Genomic DNA, 20,262 nt, shown 5'->3' on the forward strand with positions numbered 1-20,262 from the left:
GGGCGCAGGCCTTAAAACAATGGCTCATTAGCAAATTTATCTCTTTTAAATCCGTCAGCAGGCAGTGGAAGCCACTGGCAGCCATTGATCACGTCGGTGCCACCGAGCGACAAGGCCCCCCCGTGCTGTAAAGCTTATAAAGATATGTATGAATACAACACGAACACGGTGGGCTAAGATAAAGACAAATACAGCCCAATTCAGCTGTGACCATGACGATAGATGTGTTTAAAGATGAGTGATAGTTGTTACTACTCGCCGTGTTTATCGTCATGAAGTAATATTGTAAAAAAAGCCACTAAAGCAGCGCTGTGCCCTCCCCAGGGTGCAGAGGATCCTCATGACGGTTTAATGCACCCACTGTGGTGCAGATTGAGTTCCTTTCTGGTGTCAGACCTCTCTTTAGTTTGGGGACTCGGATCCGCCGGCAGCAAAACGCCTGTCCATTAAACCGGCTCTGGGGAGAGACTCAGAATTAACCTTAATGGACACTTTCTCTGTGTGAATACTAACAAGGGGCTGTTTGCTAAGTACCCGCTGCGTCTCACACTGAGCGTGAGGCTATTCTTATTTATCTATCCCCGCACAGAGGAGCTAATGCACGAGAGTGACACTCGTCTCTCCTCGCCATCGCTCTTTCCCGCCGAGCAGCTCTCCATAAATGCCAATTAGCAAAACATTTAAAACCAATTAGAGCTGCTTTGTGCTCGGTACATCTGATTATTAAAAGCCGTGTACATCTTCCGTGCAAACAGACAGACTATCAGTTTGCAGCAATGCCTTGTGCCGCCTCCCTCGCCTTCTAATCTCTCTATAATGACATTTGCGTAAGGCGAGGAACGGTGTTGTGCCGCGCTTTTTTCCGAGACTCCGGTGCAGACGTTTTTACGACTCCTGGGTGTAATATTTCCCTCTTTGGCATAATGATGTCCCCTGTTTATTATAAACCTGTGCATCCATCTCACTAAGGTCCATTGAACAAGCAGTGGATTTGTACAAAATTAGAATGCAAATGTACTGTAATACTGTTGCACTACCGCTAATGGGCCAATAAACTACCTGACCCCCCCCCACTAAGCCCCATTTCCCTCCTTACCTCAAAGCAATATCGCGCACACCTACGCAACACTTTAAACATCAAATATGTCATCAATCAAACTAAAAAGTTTGCAGCAGTAACATTAAAACAGTTTTCCGACATTGTTGCTGAGCTGTTGATGCGACGTAAAGTCGAGGCGGGGATGTACAACAAATATACAAAATGCTGCCATCCTGCATCTGTGGAAGCCTTTCACAGTTGAATCAATAGATGAATTTATCATGTGGATAAATTATCCATCAGAGTACATCTTTCCCCCGGGGGAGCAGTGAAGCCCGGACCATGCAAGGACACTTTTCTGAGGGGTTAGGTTCATAATCTCTCCCCTGAATACTTCTAACAGCAGCGCTAATGTATTCACAAAGTAATTAACATGCACACCGAGACACAGCTCTTTATGCACGGCGGCTACAGTTTTGATAACGCTTTATGAAATGACACTGCAGAATAAGAACGCTTTTTGATTATACAAAGAGAATGCCGATCCCCTCATGAAATATTAATGCTGCTGTTCTATCTTTGTCCCTTTTTAGCTGGGGCTGAATATCAACTTTTTGGCACTCGGAGCCGTGACGGTACGCACCACAGGCCCCGCGTGCTCCTCCCCCGGCATTTAAATGAGATTACTGGCAAGCGAGATTCGATCGAGTCCGTATCAAAACGCTCTGTGACGAATGCTGACTCAGGTGGCCACGAGCAAAACAGGACAAAATCACCATTGCAGATCAAACCAAGCGCTCCCTTTTCATTTTGTTTTGCTCTGCATGTATACTCTGAAGCTGGGGATGAGGAAAACTGCCTTTTGATAGAAGATCTGTCTGTACAGGTCATTTTGACTTCCTTAAAGTTGTTCTCAATGCAAACTGAAGCCTCTCCGGACCGAAAGCATGTCATGGTTAGAATATTACATTGTGGCACACTGTACCAGGGAAAATATCCCCAAAATGATTAAAATTCAAGATGGTATTCCCTCAGGAGTTCCAGTTTAGGGTGAAACTTCGGATTCCAGGTTCCCTGCAGAGATATCTGCCTCTTGTGAAAATGCATAAAGTGTGTTCATAATCTCTAAATCCACAGGGATGCCAGTCAAAGCAGAAGTCTGTTCAAATATGTACCAGCGTCTATGAAACTGTATAAATGTTTCTAGTATGAGTGGACTAGCCTTGCCAACTTTCGGATTTTGTTTGTAGTGAGATAGTAAATTCAGTATGTTTGTAGTCAGGGTCATCCTGAACAGTATGACATTGAACATTTCATCAAACCTCTGATAGAAAAAGGGTAAAAAGGCAATTTTCTTTGTGATGCAAAGTATTTTCAGGCGACCAAGTAAGGGATAAGGTGCAGCGAGGCGGTCATTATGGGGAAAAGAACACCCGACAGGCAGATCAGCATGAAGGCATGCATTTCCTTACATTCGGTCTATATGCTGTAAAATGTATTATCTTTTCAATTTACACACGGCATCTATTGTACGTATGTCCGTCCTGGGAGAGGGACCCTGAGGTTTCTCCCATGTTCCCCCTTAAACTGTGGGTTTTCTCTGGAAGTTTTTCCTTGTACGATGTGAGGGTCTAAGGACAGAGGGTCTAAGGACAGAGGGTCTAAGGATAGAGGGTGTCGTTTTTCTCATACTGATATTCTGAACAATCTGTGCTGTTGTATTCGCTGTAAAGTGTCTCTACTGTAGGCTATTTTTATTATATCTACAGCACTTTGGCTCGACCAAAAATTGTTTATAAATGTGCTGTATAAATAAAACTTGATTTGATTTGATTTGATGAAGGGGCTAGGCTACATTCTCAACAAAGTAACAACATGACTCCCAATATTAATTGAAATGCTTTTATTGATTTAAAAAACAGTATTATTGATTTAAAAAATAGTTATTGATTTAAAATGACATGCATCCGCTAAGAAAAATAGTCCGTTGTTACGGTTTGAATTACGTAGCAACGGCAGGAACTGCTTCGATAGCGTTTTTGAGGAGCTTTTTGATTACAGATTTGAAAACAATTCATTATGTCAAACCTTGGGAAGTATCTAGATATCCCTGCCCTAATGCCAAAGTAACTGGCAACTGAATATGTTTTGTCGTTTGATGTCTGGACCATTAGCCAATAGCCATACGTAAAAAGGACCGCAGCTCGTGTTGATGGTTTCTGCCCCGTAGCTGATCAGCCAGTCTTTAAATGGCTCATAATGGGGTCCGTCTTTTCGCCTCTCTTACTTCTGCGCTGTTTTATTGTCCCTCTTGTCTTTTTATTTTCTTCACTGGACTCATCAGCCACTAACCATTCCATCCTGTGCTCTCCAAATATATCTCTCAGACGGGAGACAACTGAAAACTAAAGACAAGCAAACAGTTTGGTTTGCTTTTCAGCCAAAATGTATACAGTTAAATCGACCGGACTTCTTTCTGCAGATGTGAGCGTCCTTAACAACGTTCAAATAAATCCTTGATAGTGGTCTGTCTGTACTGGATTAACAACGTGTTACGTGTTCTGAATTGACCAATCAGAATCGAGTATTCAACTAAGCCATGTAATAAGGTGCATCAAACCTGCTTTCCTTTTGGTATGCAGCAAGGGGCAACGTTTAGGGTCTGAAAAATCAAGCCAATGGCAATGGATACCTTGATACCTACGTCCTTTCTAATATCTAGCAGGGCAACTTGTTTGCAAAGAGAAGTCAAACTGTATAGAAGTCTATGACAAATATACCCCACCTGTCACCTGATGTATTACCATACCATATACAGTTGACTCACCCACAGTCACATTACCCATTGATTTATTTGACTCTAAATGGGAACTCTGGTTGCAGAAAAAAGTAAGATTGAATACAAGTCTGATCAAATTACCCTATTTCTAACTTGATTGGATTTATATACCAAAGTTACATCACCCATTGAATGGCTTTTATTTCAATGGGACCATTATTTACAAAAAGAACATGATGCTGCAGAAGACTTCAAACTAGTGTTTAGAACAACCCTATTTCTGCCATTTTGTTACCTATATGACATACATTCATGTATTTAATATAGGCAAACATTGTTGCACCCGTATAAGACCCCTATTACTAACACCCAGAAACCTGCATCATGTCCCTATTTTAGCTTTAAAATAACCGGCAAACCAACAAACATGCAGTGGTATTGCTAGAAGTCCCTGTTTCATGCTGCAGGGGGCAGTAGTGGGACATAAATTCACAGCCGAGCCCCGTATACAATCTTTAATAATCTCAAACTGCAGCAGAGTCAAAGCTCTCTCATCTGCAGGTAAAATGAGATCCCATGAATCAATCACAGCACATTAATATCCACCACAAACGAGTTATTCTGCTCCTTGTTTGCACTGGTTTCCGTGTCACTGACACACACAGCCATTATTGTCATCACGACATGTACGACAGACAGTTTTATTCCCAGAGATCCGAATAAGGAGGGTTTTCATGAGTGATTTATTTATTTAGCCTTTCATAGGATTGCAGTGCTGCAGGGACAGTGACTGGCTGCTTCTGCCAGACAGATGCCCGGGGTCATTTTTTGTGAATCAAATAAAAAAAGATGCGTCATAGAGTGGTGGGGTCCCACGGTGACTGACAGAACCACTGATTTTGTGATTAAATCATTCCTTGCAAAGCACCATGCTTTAAAAGTGCTGCCATAGACATGAGTGAAGTTGCTGAACAAACAAATACAGCAGGTTGGGAACAACACTTACTTAAAATATAGTACCTTATATTTCATCTTTTTTCCCTTTAGACCCTTGCGGTTTATTCTTAAAAACCCTTACCCTTACCCACCCCCCATTTTCCCTCTGCTGGCCTATGGCCTTGTAGAGGGTAACGGGGTACAGAGTCGCTTAGATAAGCAGGGGAGTGCATCTGACGAAGAGATAGGTTGTTGTGCTCCCTATCTCTGTTTCTTATCCTATATCTAATAGAACTGCTCGGGTCTTGATAGATTGAGTGGGGAAGTTCATGAGATCTTTCTAGAGGGTTATCAAGAATAACTTTTATCCAATTACCTTTTCCCTCTGTCTGTGTCTGTGTATTCTCTTGTTCCGATTAACCCAGCCAAATCTTTTGTTCTTGTTTTGTATCTATATCTACGCCGGGATCCGGAGTCGAGGCTGATCCTCTTGCTGCAGTCCTGTGTCTTGGATCCTCTATCCTGAGTTCTGGATTAAGTCGTGGACTTCGGGTCATGGCTGAACCTGTCTCTGCGGTCCTGCCTTGGGTCTTGTCATGCTGCTTCCCTGATGGCTCCCACAGGATTGTAGCTGACATCCTCGTGGATTCATCTTCTCATTACAGACACATGCATTTCCTAACATTCGGTCTATATGCTGTAAAATGTATTATCTCTTAGATTTACACACGGCATCTATTGCACGTCTGTCCGTCCTGGGAGAGGGATCCCTCCTCTGTTGCTCTCCCTGAGGTTTCTCCCGTGTTCCCCTTTAAACTGGGGGTTTTCTCTGGAAGTGTTTCCTTGTACGATGTGAGGGTCTAAGGACAGAGGGTCTAAGGACAGAGGGTCTAAGGACAGAGGGTGTCGTTGTTCTCATACTGATATTCTGAACAATCTGTGCTGTTGTATTTGCTGTAAAGTGTCTCTACTGTTGGCTATTTGTATTATATGTACAGCACTTTGGCTCGACCAAAAATCGTTTATAAATGTGCTGTATAAATAAAACTTGATTTGATTTGAACACCAGTGCCATGGTTGCTCACTGACGGAAATCATCTAATTCTTCACACACGAGTATCTGCGACTGGTCCAAAAATATCAAACAAATTGTTTTGTTCACTCGTAGAAAAGTGTATTCACTCCTTTTGTCTCCAGCCTCGTTCAAAATGAACGGTCTTGCTGAGCTTGTTAAAGGATTTCTGCAACCTGCGACCGATCAAACTGAATCCTTACGGTCCTTCAGCTGTCTTGTGTTTGTGACTTTTTGTCATCCCTGCTTCCCTATAGCTTTAATCTTTGTGGCTCCTTTGTAGTGTTGGGTATAGAAGGAGAAGGTTACATGTATGTGTTGAACTACATTTGCTCCAGAGCTGCAGCACTGCTAGTCAACAACGTGAGGGGCACAGATAATATTCCCAAAAATGATTACAATACAAGAAGATAATCCCACAGGAGTACCAGTTGAGAATGAAAAAGCACTCAGAAGGATTTGAGGCTCCCTGCAGAGATATTTTACTTTGCCTATTGTGAAAGTGCACACACTTGTGCCATGTCTCCGTTTTCATAATCTCAAAATCCACAGGACTGCCATTCCAAGCAGAAATCTGTTACAGAACGTTTATGAAACTGTTTACATGTTTTTGGCATCATTACACTTTTGTTCCAACTTTTCAATGATTTGGAGTGACACGGTAAATTCAAGATGTTTGATTGCAAACTTCTGATGGAACAAATGTTAACAGATTTTAAATAAGAGGACATTTGTTATGTGTTGCAACTTGCAACGTATTTTGAGGTAATGTCACCAAGGGGCAACCTCGAGGGTCTGAAAAATGAAGGCAATGCTAAGGAGGTGAATCCACAAGTCACAGAAAGAAGTCGTGTGTGAGTCGGTGAGCAGCAGGGACGTGCACAGACATTTGGAGGGGCTATTGCTCTAAACTGGAAAAGGGCCTTCCCCCCCGAAAAAAAAAACACAAGACCTTTTGAAAATTCGAACTTGTTTTTAATGCAAAAGAAACCAAACGATTTTTACATTAACTAATTTGAAGAGTAATTCACATTATCATCTCATAAGAAAAAAAGCTAAGGCGACTACTTGCATTCGGTCGTTTATAAAAACAAAACCAGGGACATTTCTTGTTTTGCGGTCCATATCTCATTAAAATATCTAATGTTACTAACTATTAAAGAGAAAATGGGGACAATTCTGTTTTAATGTAGTGTGACCATTGTAACTGCTGTGCAGACACACTGATAAAATAGGGCTTCTAACTAATTACCTAAAATAAACTCACTAATTAATTAAACCAGTTCAATACGCATTATTCTTATTCTTATCATTCTTTATGAGTGCAGTAACGGTATGGTATCTAATTACTTATTTATTTAGTATTCCATAACTTAATAACAGAGATGGTCAAACTAAAGTAGAGACATGGCAGTGTTCTCCTGAGAGAGGGCGATCAAGAGAAGAGAGAGAGGGCGAGGGAGTTTACAGATGAAAAGACACAGAAACACAGAAGCACAATAACAACAAGTAGGCTATATTTAGGTGTTTTTTTGTAAATAACAGACGGTGTCAGGAGGAAGATAAGTCCCCTGGTGTGTCGCCTATACTCTAACTGTCCGACACTAGAGGTGGTCTTTAACGCACCGGCAGATGACAGCGCTGACGAGCCAATGTGTGTTTTATCGCAGCGAGACGCTACAATACTAATTGTGGGCTTACCGCTTATCATGTTGATTCGGCCACAACCATAGACTGGCCACAACAGAAAAAAAACAACTCTTGCTCTCTCCAGAGGGGCAGGTCAGGGCAAACCGGCCGTTGCCCGGGCAACAATAGCCTGTACCTGTGCACGTCCCTGGTGAGCAGTGTATGTTTTGAACTACCTTTGCTCCACAGCTAGCTCTGCCTGCTGCTAGTCGCCCACTGAGGCGTAACGTGAGGGCTTCAGGGAGCTCATGTTATCAGTCATCTCACAAACCACAGCCCTGCCATCCCATCATGAGACTCTCGGCTCGGCTGCATGCTTGGCTCCCCCATCAATGCAAACTTGCCCATGTAGAAAAGTCTACTGATAGAGGGGACTTGCAGGGTGACTTCTGATTTATTACTTTAAGAGCTGCTGTCAGAAAGCTTCTGTTTCTCCTCGTCTCCGTGATCCCATTCCATCTCATCTCTTTGCTTATATTTGATCATATTTTAGCGTATCCTTTTAATCCTCCCATTCTCCCTCTCTCCTCGCTGTCCCCCCTTTTCTCTCGACTGCCTCGCTGCTGCCTGATTAGGAAATCTGATCCCAGCACATCCCACACAGTGTTACTCTTAAGCAGACATCTTCTCTGCGCACACACTCTGACAGCGCTGTCTGCTGCATAAGTGCATGCAGGCTGGAATAACTCGCACTTAGTCTTGTAATTATGCAACGGACAGTAATAATTTACTGTTTGAGAGAGTAGGAGAGGGGTCGCTGGACCAGGTGCTGTCACTGCCCTCAAATTAATGTACTACGTACTGTGTGCAGAGATAACATGTTAAAATTCATCGCTGTGTTCTCCTCACCTCTTTCTACTACCTGTGTTTCAGGCATATATCATGCAGCACACAGGTGGTAGAGGCAAGGTTCTGCATATTACTACAGTAAAATAAGCACTTTGAATTGCCTTGTGTTGAAAAGTGCTATATAAATAAACTTGCCTTGCCTTACAGTCTCTGTGAGTGGATTCTGATGGATCATAGTGTGGTGCAGCAGGAATGAGTCTTAAAAATAAATGAGTTAGCATTTTAGCACTTCCTGTTCCTTCATCTTAAAGTCAGGGGGTCTTCTGAATATGTTTTTGGTAGTTATCCTGAAATAAGGTCTGTCAACACACTCTCACTCCCTAAGCGTCCAATAGCGACGTTTGGTCAGTGTCCGTGGCGTCCAGTTGTGACGCTCCTAGGCTCCTTCAGCGTCATAAAGGGACGCAAATAGCTTTCAACTGATTGCAATGTATTCCCATCTGCGTCGGGATTTGACGCTCATGGAAGCACGGCATTCGTTTATGCCGGCTGCCCTTAAAGGCAATGTGAGCATCCATTCCCATTGGATAACGGAGAATTGTACACCCGGAAGTAAGTACTCCTCTTACTGTCGATTAATTTTACAGTGATATCTGCACTACTCATCGACTAAAAAACACCGGATTATCCTTGTTAATTACACAACATTGATTGGTTTAAATTGTGTGCAATGCTTTTGTATTTTTCCCCTTCGATTCGGAGAAACAAATATGTTTTCTGAGTAAAGGATGGCAGAAGACACTACACTACCCAGAATCCCCAGCTATCGTTTGGCCTACACCATGTGCTCTGTTTGACAAACCCCGTTTTTTTCACCATTCATTCCGATGGCTGGCGTCTATGTCACGTGATCTTCAAATTTCTCCCTGCAGAAAAAGAAAACATGGCCGAAATTCGTTTTATTCTGGGTGTAAAATGCCTATTTTAAAGTTAGTTTGGCCATTAAAATGCGTTTTGATGTCATTTGATGCGAGAAATATGAGTTGTTATTTCAGATTATGTGTGCAGTGGATGTACATGATCTTTAGTTTGCTAGTTATTACGAAGATTACTTCAGGAAATCGCGACGTTTTCATTGTTACCAAGGTGGTTGCTAGGGACGCTGCTATCGATATTATTTCTGTTATGTTGTGTAACTGTTTAATGGTGTTATCTTTATTGCTACCCCCTTCCCCGTCAATGTATAGTGTTGGTCCACAGCCTAAACATATTAGTTTAACAAAATCCGCATCTAAAGATAGCCTACGTTATTTCCCCCCTGTGCAATTCCAGTCTCACATCTCAGAGCACATCGTCATTAACAAATACCGGAAACAGACCAAAATAATAATAATACCTTATTCCGAGTGTGCTTGCTTTTCTCTTTGAAAGTCATCACATAACGGCATTGTAATACACGGTTCGGCTGCATTACATATTACATATCTGCCGTAGTTCTGTATTTATAGAGCCCTGATGAGAAGACAAACATGAGGAACTGAAAACGTGACGTGGATCATAAATATATCAGCCATTAAACAACATCTTACATTTCTTTTCACACAATACGTCTCTTTGCCGTATCAACACTAATTCGGCTCACTTTTATATTTGATCCAATTGGTAGATAGGCTGTATTTACACCATAAAGGTGCACAGCTGATATCAAGGGACACCTGGTGGTTAAAGCATGTTATTGAATTTCAATATTTTTATTATTAGATATTAATACGATCCCTATAAAGTATATTCATTACTCGTTATTCTCTACTAATAGTTAATTAAAGACTGTATGTAATGACTATTTTGCACATCCCGTTCAAGATTCCAAGATGTTCTAAGGTTTATTGACATATCATATAGGACTACACAACTGTGGTGTAGTTCTGCACTGAATGAAAAACTTGGGTTGCAGGTTCCTCAATAGTGCATTACAAGACATCTATCAATATTTGTGCATACCTCCAGCAATGTTAACTATGTTGAAGCACTTATTTTAACTGATATTATACATAATGTATTACTCTTATAAGATGTATGTAGATATTTCATCTCCGGCCTTGTCAGGTATTGAACAATCAATAAATAAAGAACACAGAATTGTTGAATATAAAACACAGAATTTATGTGATTATACTAAATGATTTTCAAATAAACACAACTGCATATTTAACTGTTACACATGCTGATGTAACGCAAATGTTCCAACTTGGGATCAATAAAGTATATCTTATCTTAAGCTGATCGATGGCTACTGCCATATTTGCAAAATGTGCCTCTGAACCTTGACAAGTGCATGTTTCAGGCTTATCAATTAATGTAATGTAATGTTATCACAGGGGTCACACACATAAGACCAGCTGTTAAATAAAGCTCTTCTGACCTTAGCTGGCATGTGGGTATATATATTAATACTGCCCATTATGGGCACAAGCAATTTTCACCCATTTATTAATTATATGTTTTAAATGTGAGTGTTTCCTGTCCCCTAAACCTCCAGGGATGTACACAGTTTAATACTGGCAACTTCTTATTATGGGAAATACGAAAACGTCTTTTAAAACTACAACTCCCAGTAGAGACGTGCCATAGAGAACATGTTGCGAAACAGAATAGCCAGCATGTGTAGTTCTGGGGACGGGGTGGGGGAGGGGGGACGCGGTGGACCCGTTCAAATCCAGTTTTGGACAGTCTGCCGTGGTTCCATCCCATTTCAAGTGCTGTTCGAGAATCGGCTTAACCCTCGGAGCACACTCTCCAATCACAGAGCTTGAGGACTATCACGGGGTTTGTCAAGAGCACATGGTGTAGTCCAAACGATAGCTGGGGATTCTGGGTAGTGTAGTGTCTTCTGCCATCCTTTACTCCTGGGAATGGACGCTCACATTACCTTTAAGGGCAGCCGACATAAACGAATGCCGTGCTTCCATGAGCGTCAAATCCCGACGCAGATGGGAATACATTGCAATCAGTTGAAAGCTATTTGCGTCTCTTTATGACGCTGAAGGAGCCTAGGAGCGTCACAATTGGACGCCACGGACACTGACCAAACGTCGCTATTGGACGCTTAGGGAGTGACAGTGTGTTGGGTCTGTGGCAAACACAAGCTGAAGATTATAAACGTTTTGTTCTACTTCATAGAATACGTCAGTAAATACCCCACTGGTGAATTTAAAAACGGCGGTTGCTAACAAGTGTCTAAATGAGACGACTAAACTTCACCACGCCCAACATTAGCCTCCTTTAGCTTACCGGTGGTGACGTGAAGTCATGTGACCGTGCTGTAGTTCCTTTATAGCCCGACATTAGCTACCTTTAGCTTAGCGGTGGTGACGTGAAGTCATGTGACCGTGCTGTAGTTTCTTTATAGCCCGACGTTAGCCGCCTTTAGCTTTGCGGTGGTGACGTGAAGTCATGTGACCGTTACGGCCCGTCCACACACAGGCATGAACAAAATCTTGAAAAATGTTGATGCTGGGCGTGTGTCTGAAGCTTGGCGATTTTTTGCGAGCAACGCGACCAACAACCAATCCCATGAATCTCCCGCCCCCGACATACAAAGCAATAGCAATGTTAAAACGAAGTAAACTGGATATAAATTCCCCAAACCGGACGCTACAATACTAATTGTGGGCTTACCGCTTATCATGTTGATTCGGCCACAACCATAGACTGGCCACAACAGAAAGAAAAAAAACTCTCGCTCTCTCCAGAGGGGCAGGTCAGGTTGCCCGGGCAACAATAGCCCGTACCTGTGCACGTCCCTGGTGAGCAGTGTATGTTTTGAACTACCTTTGCTCCACAGCTAGCTCTGCCTGCTAGTCGCCCACTGAGGCGTAACGTGAGGGCTTCAGGGAGCTCATGAGAAAACATGAAAAGCCTCACGATCTCAGAGTAGGGAGGAAAATAAAAAGTGTTAATCGGTTCAAAGCCTCAATCAGGTTCATGTTCTGGGGTTTTGATGTAGTTAGAGTAGGTAACCTGTGATTTAGGATTCAAATAAGCCCAGCTAGCTGACGTGTTGCAACAGATTACATAGTGACAATACATTTGCTCACATCAACTTGTAGCTAGCTATGTGTGTGTAGCATGAAGGAGCTACAAATTTATTTTCGTTTTGTAACCCTCTCGTGTAAAATGATAAATATCTAAACCCAAACTTAGCTTTCATCAAAGATTCTCAATGAGAGGTTGAAAACCGTGTAGGGTCCAATTATTTGGCCAGTGTTAGGTAAGTGCTGGTTTTGTACCTATGTTTTGTACCCTACATCTATGTTAAGCTGTTCAATGTTCTACTAACACTATTTTATGTAGTTATAATATAAGATAATACATTGAGAGAGGCTATACAACCGTATCTGTTTGAATGCCCTCAAATTACAGTATTCCAAACAGCAGAACTTCTGTGTATGTGATGTGACTGACAACCTGACATGGTTTAGCCTTTTCCCAAACCTATTACTTGCCTGATTAGCCTGCTCTCAGCTTTCTCATTTGTCTGTGTTGTATTGAAGCAGTGTCCTAAATGTAAAATGACTGACATTTTGTTTTAAGAACTGCTCACCTGGAGATTGCGGTGACAAAGTGTTCCTGTGTAGCTGGAACAGCACTCTGCAACCACAATGTTGCACTGCTGTTCCAGACCGCACACTCCTCCACACTCAACCTGGCTGCTGTCCCCCCTGTCCTCAGCTGCACTGAAACAGAGCAGCGATGGCATGGCCAAGAACCATGGTAAGTACAGTATGTGTTCACAATCAATCCACGGTTTAATGAGTATTTCCTTTGTGCCAACGACCATTTCAATTAATTTGACAATTCTTTTGTGTAATTAATATGGTGTGAAACCAGGCAGAGTGAGTGACATGGTGTTCATTTCCACTAAGCCAAAGCAGTTTACAGTTGCTGACGGTGTAAGGTAATATCTATTGTCCTAAGTAATTGTATGTAGCCTGCTACAACTTTGTTATTGTTGTCTGAGTGTACAATTGTTCTTAAAGTCCTAATTATCATATAAACATGTTCAAAGGAGTACACGTTACAAGGCCGTGCGGGGGGAGCTGCCAGACTCAGATGTCCTCAAAGTCAGCGAGGCATACAAGGACTTCTCAGCAGACATCGCACCACGAAAAAAAAACGAATGGCTCACTACTCAACTCAACGACTAACACTCTTTCAGAGGATATGTTGGAAATGCACACATTATATATATTATATCTACTTTCTGGATATTGTACATCTGTTCATCTGTTATATAAACTAGCATTACTTAAATATGCAGAGACTAATTGAAATGTTTAAATATGTATTTCCCCCCCCGATATAACATCAACCTATGTTTTGTAAAAGTTTATTAAATTAATCTGTAAAATGTTATCATATTGTGGATTTATTAAATTATGTATTTTCCTTTGTTATTTATGTGTGCGTTTGTTTTGAGGATATAATACATTAGTACCTAAACATAGTATGGTATAACTGCTTTTTGTAATGAAATACACAATTGGTTTGGGAGCAAGAAATCTTTTAATCGTTGTTGCACAGGCTTGCCGAAATGAATGGAAACTTATCTCCCGATTAACATTGTGTAACTTGCTGCTGTTAAATACCGTCAAACTATGTACTTTATGTGCAATATATACTTTATATACATATGCCATCTTTAATAACTGTAATATATATACCGGGCTGCTAAATCCTAAGAACTGCTACAGTATTTGATTTGTTTTTGATCTGTATTTTTGAAAATTATGTAACTTTTTATCTTTTTTTTAGCATATTGTTTATTATATTATAACTTAGTACTTTTTAACGCATGGAAGATATTCAACACTAAGCTGTCTGTGGCTCTTTCCTGCTTCAACGCTGCAAATGTCCCCTCTGTGGGACTAATAAAGGTATTCTGATTCTGATAACGGGACGAATTTGTACAAAGGGGCACACAGCAATGTAGTGCCGACTTTCTTACACGCTGGAAGGCCAATCGCTTTTCTTTACCCCGAAATCCGCTCATTCTTGCTCTCGGTGTGACATAACAAACTGTCAAACTGTCAAAACTCTGTACTCAAACCGGAAGTACTCAGCCGCACACCCAGCCGCCGGAAGTTGATAGACGCCATCTTGTGCACAGAGCCTATAGAGAGGCGAAGTCACGCCCATCTACTTCCGGCCCATGGGACCCCGGAAGCGAAACATTTACATTGAATTCAATGGAGAGAGAAAACGTATCTTTTGATCCCGTTTGAATTGTGCCACGAACTACACATATGATGTTTGTCAATCTTAAACAATAAGTTCCATGTCAAAAAAGTCACATTTTGTCGTAAAACTGTTGAAATATAAGACTATGAAAAATACGCGACTACAAAGACTACAAATCCCAAATCCCATTCTGGCTCGCGTAAGTGATGTCACAGGCGATAATGCTCCAAGTGGTTGTGACTCGTAATTAAAGCGAAGAAGAAGAAGAAGAAGATCTCATAACTGATTTATTCCCTCCAATAAATAAGAGATTGCTAAAAATAAATTCACTTTTACAAGATGCCTGTGTGCTTTGTACCAGGTTGTAATCACATAAGTGATCATACCACTTGCTCGTTCTATCGATTCCCGTCTGATGAAAGGACCAGGAGTCGCTGGATCAGACATATCAGGTAATACACATGTTGTGCATGGAACACAGTCAAGTTAGCTACCTAGCTAGTAGCGACGAGTAGCGAGCACGTTAGTTAGCATTACATTACTTTAGTAATGGTAGCCTTACCATGAAATTATTATTTTATTACATACTATTTACAAGTAAACTAGAGCAAACAGATATTGTTCTAAACTGTATTAAAGTAAACGGGTATTATCTTGAACTGTATTGAAGTGAACATGTATTATTTGGGACTGTTTTAAAGTAATCCTATATATATAAACCTTCTTACATACACTTTCCCAGACACCCTGACACACACAATACACTCCCTGACCAACACACAAACACACACACACGTCCTTTTCAAGATTCTTTTTGGGGCCAATATAATCTCAAGTACTGATAGCTTTGCATGACATTCTTCTGGACGAGTTTCATTGTGATGACAGTAAGGGTGAGTCAATCTGTTTGTTGGAAAGACAGTAGTTGAGTGATTACTGAGAGAAAATTATTAGAAGAGATAATTATTCAAAGTGTTGTTACTTTAAAGTGTTGTTACTGACCTTTTTCTCTTTTGTTTCCTTTCCCTCACCTGTAACTGCTGAGACCCTGAGGAACATGCACACTGACCTGCTCTGGCAACCTGATTTCCACTGTACGTAATAGTATTTGGTTATGGTATATTATTTATATACATCAAAGGCACAATGCACCCCCCAGAGACACACATGTATTGAGTGTGATATTGTGCATAGGTCAAGTGAAATCATCTTTACACACTAGAAAACTGTAGGAGCGGCAACTTGTTTTGAAATTGAATTTTTAATATCCGATAATAAAGTTGTTCTGTTTTCTTTATTCTTCTGTCTTCCCAGCTCCATCCATCACCGTGCTCTGTTCCTGCAGGTCCTGCTTGCTAATCAATGCTTTATTTTTTTACACAATTACAAATAAAGTCAATGTGTTGTATGACATGAAGTTGTGCTTCATTCTGAGTCAATAATACATCCATTCTGCCTTCAACTGCACAATGACTGTGGACTGCACCGACATCCATGTAGCTGCCCCCAGTAAGATGAGCCAAGCAAAGAGGGTCGCCATCATGCCCGAGGACATCCAGCTGCCCCGCCGCATCCGCGAGAGAGGGCTTAGACTGACCCGAGACCAGCACACCCAAACACAACGGCTCTTTTAAGAGCCACCTACAGTTTCAAAGAGTTGCAATCCTACGTTATTATAATGATTAAACTGGTTCATGTATCACTTAGTTTACTGAACCGTGATGAATGAAAGAAATGAGTGAGGTAGTGGTTTAAAGAAGTTACAAAGACATTAATATATGAGTAACAGGTCAGTGTAAACACAAGCTTCTGTCAATTATGGATCATTCAAACTATTTATATAAAAATATGTAATAAAGTTCTAAAACAAGTATTAGGTATATTCCTTGATAGCTTTTGGAGAAGGTTGTTTTTAAGTTTACTAAAATCTATCGTTTCAACTGTTTGACTTTATAAAAAGGAACAGGTGAGTAGAGCATTATTGAGTTTCTTATTCTGTCAGTAAATTATCCAGATGAAATGTTTATCATTATTTTAGTCAACCCTAAACAAATTGATTGTACCTTTTTAATAATGACCTTACATGGTCGCCAAAGTTAAATTAACTTCAGAAAATCAAATCAATTAATTTCTCCAACAGTCAACTATTTTCATAAAGAATATATATATTTTTCAAAGTCAACTTTATTGTCAATCTTACTCAGTTTGTGTTTATAGACAGAGAGATCAAAAATACTTTTAAATCAAATAAAATTATACAATTTACAGATATGTATACAAATATATATATATATATATCCTATATACACCATCATGTATAATGATGGTGGACACTTCACTGTCTGGATGGCAGCTTGCTGGTCTCTGCTCAGTCGCATTGAGGCAAGCATTGCCTCAAGCCCCCGACCGCCATGCCCCTTCACCAGCTCCGGCACGGTGACAATGGCCTGATGTTGAGGCCGCGGCTCTGGCTCAGGTGACAAAAGCCATGCCATGCCACACTGTGCGCCCCTCAGTGCAGACCTGAACCAGTCTACATCCTGAGTGGCGATGTCTCTGGCCAGTGGGTTGTATGTCTCCTCTCACTGTTGGTAAAGTTGAGACACCGGCTGGACTACTTTGGAAGTGCCAGGCTTCCTCCACTGGCACTAAACATCTGTGGAGCGATCTGCCACATGGCACATATTGCCAATGCTGCAGCGTGGCTGCATTTGTACATCCCCCGTGCACAATCACAGACAGCGCTCTGCATCGCGCCATCGTCTCCCATGCAGATCTGTACAAATAAAGTAAGTACCATGTTTGTTAGCATGCTATAATAGATTGAATGAGCAATAATACAAGGATGGTCCGGATCTGGGGGTGGGAGGGGTTACTTTTCCATAGTTTTGTCTGATTGTTGTTATTGTTTGTTTTTTCTGTATTTTTTGTAATGTGTGTTGTACTGGTTGTGATTGTACATTGTATTTTTCTAAATGTGTATGAATACATTTTTGAAAAACATTTGATCAACAATAAAAAAGGACTTGGTCAGGATCTAGACTCAGTGTGTAGTTAATTAATTAATCAATGCTCTCTACATTAGGAAAACACATACCAGTGTACCCGAGGGAGTCACGCACAGCTGTGCCTGGATAACCAAACAAATTGACAAGATAACCAAAACCCTTGAATCTACACACAGCAAATAAACTCAAATGACACGAGATGTAAAAGGAGATCACACATACAGTATAGTCGATATAAAACTGGCCGCTTCAATCTGAAGAGCAATTAAAACAAAACACGGGAGTGTACCTTGTTCTTGTGAACACTAATGTTATCCACAGCATACACAGAGACCACAAAGTTCTTAAGGAGAAAACTAGTTCCTGAAACAAAACACGTTAGTGTACCTTGTTAGCTAATGTTAGCTAGCTGACATTAACGTTACACATTGCACTCATATTACTCACCAACATCTTGTAAAGCCGGTCCCGCTGCTCTTACAGAACCGACTAACTCCCCTTTCGTGTATGTACAGCTCTCAACGTGTCCAGACTTGTAGTGATGTTCACCTCGTTTTATACTTTTATTCTCATTCTGAAAGAAACAGGTGAAATGTGCTAACGTGACGGCCATCTTTGTGATGGTGACGCGTATTGTGCGAGACGAGAGACCTGTAGTTCACTCAGCGGTTTCACACAAAAAAATGTGTAACTTCACAGTTTTACGACACATTTTTATTTTTTTAACTTGCAAAATATTCTTTTAAATTGACAAACATCATATGTGTCATTCGTGGCACAATTCAAACGGGATCAAAAGATAACCTTTCTCTCTCCATTGACTTCAATGTATAATTTTACGCTTCCGGGGTCCCATGGAGGCTCCCGGAAAGGGAGGGACTTCGCCTCTCTATTACATCATTCTGGTGTCTGTGGTTATTTAAACATTCCCTGATAAACGTTATTCAGCGTCAATAAATGAGTGCTAATCCCAGTGTGCTCACTGTACAACATCACATGTAATTTCACCTTCGATTCACGGTTTGAAAACGTAGCATTTCGCCACATGCTAATGCTAACCGGAAGTGAAGAATTTTCAGAATAAAAGTATTAAGTTAATAGTGTGAACTTCCGTTTTTTTCAGAATAAAACTGATTTAAATTAAATAGTGTATTTAATTCAAAATTACGCCATATCAACATTGATTTTAATTTCTAACAGTATGTATGTACATCACTATGTATGTAGTAGCCTACTGTATAATGTACACATGTAGAGTTGTAGAAAAGATATGGTGTACAGTACAATACACTCTGACTGTACAGTCCCAACTACAGTGTGTATAGTAGGTTTGTAACAGTGTAAAGTGTATAGTCTACTCTACACTCTACCTTTCAGCAACGTTTTAGGGATTTAGGCTCAGTCAGCTCAGGGACTGTTTGGTTACTTTAGTTTGGTAAATGAAATACATGTTTGAACTTTGTAGTAGTTCACTGTAGTTGCTGTCATAAGTCATTTGTAGACTAAGTGGCAAAAAGTGTTTTTTTTACATTTGTACTTTGTAGAGAAATGTAGACACAAGTTGGAAGGGAGCTCAATAAACCTGACGAGTTTGAATTTGAGTTGATTATGAGTTAATTTTCAATTGATAATTAGCTCACAATAAGTTAACTTTAGTTACTCACACAACTTGACACAAGCCATGGGTTCAGGTCCGGACTTATAAGTCCGGACCTGAACCTGAACCTCTGGACTTGAGTCCGGACCTGAACCTGAATGTGAGTCCAGGTACGCAGCACTAGTGACCGTGCTGTAGTTCCTTTATAGCCCAACATTAGCCGCCTTTAGCTTAGCGGTGGTGAAGTGAGGTCATGTGACCTGTAGTTCCTTCATAGCCTAGCATCAGCTTTTTACTTCAAACATAGAAAGTGGTGTTAAACTGTATAAACTGGAGGAATCGATAATGGGTGATAAACCACCAAACACTGTCAACGAGCCACATTAAAGTTGGCCACCTTTTCTTATGTCAGATCCTTAAACAATAACCAAATAATCAGTTAAAATTCATCCGAACAATTTAAAAGATGTTGTTAGCTATAATAAAACATGTCCACACAAAGTGCTAATGATTGACTATGACGTATTTGCGGTGATTAAGTATCTAAATACGCCTAAATACAACATGACAAATCTGCAAGAATAAGCCCAAAATGTACAAAATGTCATCATTAAAATGTAAAAATCCAATCACTTCTCTTCAAGTATTTTCCTACGACAACCACCATGGTGATTACAATAAATATGTAATCAAACAAACTGCATCTTATCAAGGCGCTGATATGCAGTATCAAGAAAAATAAACAATGTGACTTTCATTTAAGAACATTGTCTCATTATTATTCATTGGTGGAAATGTTTTTCATCATATTTTTCTTAAAGCCTAATATCTGCCAAAGATAATTTGGTTTTCTCGGCCCGTGGCTACTATGTATTCCTCGGAAGGGTTTTCTCACTATATCATCACCATAAAACATTGAAAAACAAATCTTTGAAGAGCAGCTTCTCCGTGTATGTAGCCCTACTTGGTGAATAAAAGTCGATTTTCTTCAGGTGGAGCAGCAGCACCTGAGCTGTTGATCAGGCGCTGCTGATGTGACGCAGAAAGCGACCAGCGGGCCAGAGGGGATTAGCTTCCCTTTGGAGAGGAGGAGTTACTGTCATTTAAGGATTT

General features: G+C 40.7%; 1 long non-coding RNA gene across 1 annotated transcript; it reads left to right on the top strand.

Moving 5' to 3' along the window:
* Positions 1 to 15,540: 15,540 nt before the first annotated feature.
* LOC139434794 (uncharacterized) lies at positions 15,541 to 15,957 on the top strand. Its single transcript, XR_011644098.1, has 2 exons — positions 15,541 to 15,638; positions 15,859 to 15,957. It is a non-coding gene; the product is annotated as an uncharacterized lncRNA (long non-coding RNA).
* The last annotated feature ends 4,305 nt before the right edge of the window (positions 15,958 to 20,262 follow it).

Source organism: Pseudochaenichthys georgianus, chromosome 11 (genome assembly GCF_902827115.2).
Source record: "Pseudochaenichthys georgianus chromosome 11, fPseGeo1.2, whole genome shotgun sequence".
NCBI classification, from domain to species: Eukaryota; Metazoa; Chordata; class Actinopteri; order Perciformes; family Channichthyidae; genus Pseudochaenichthys; species Pseudochaenichthys georgianus.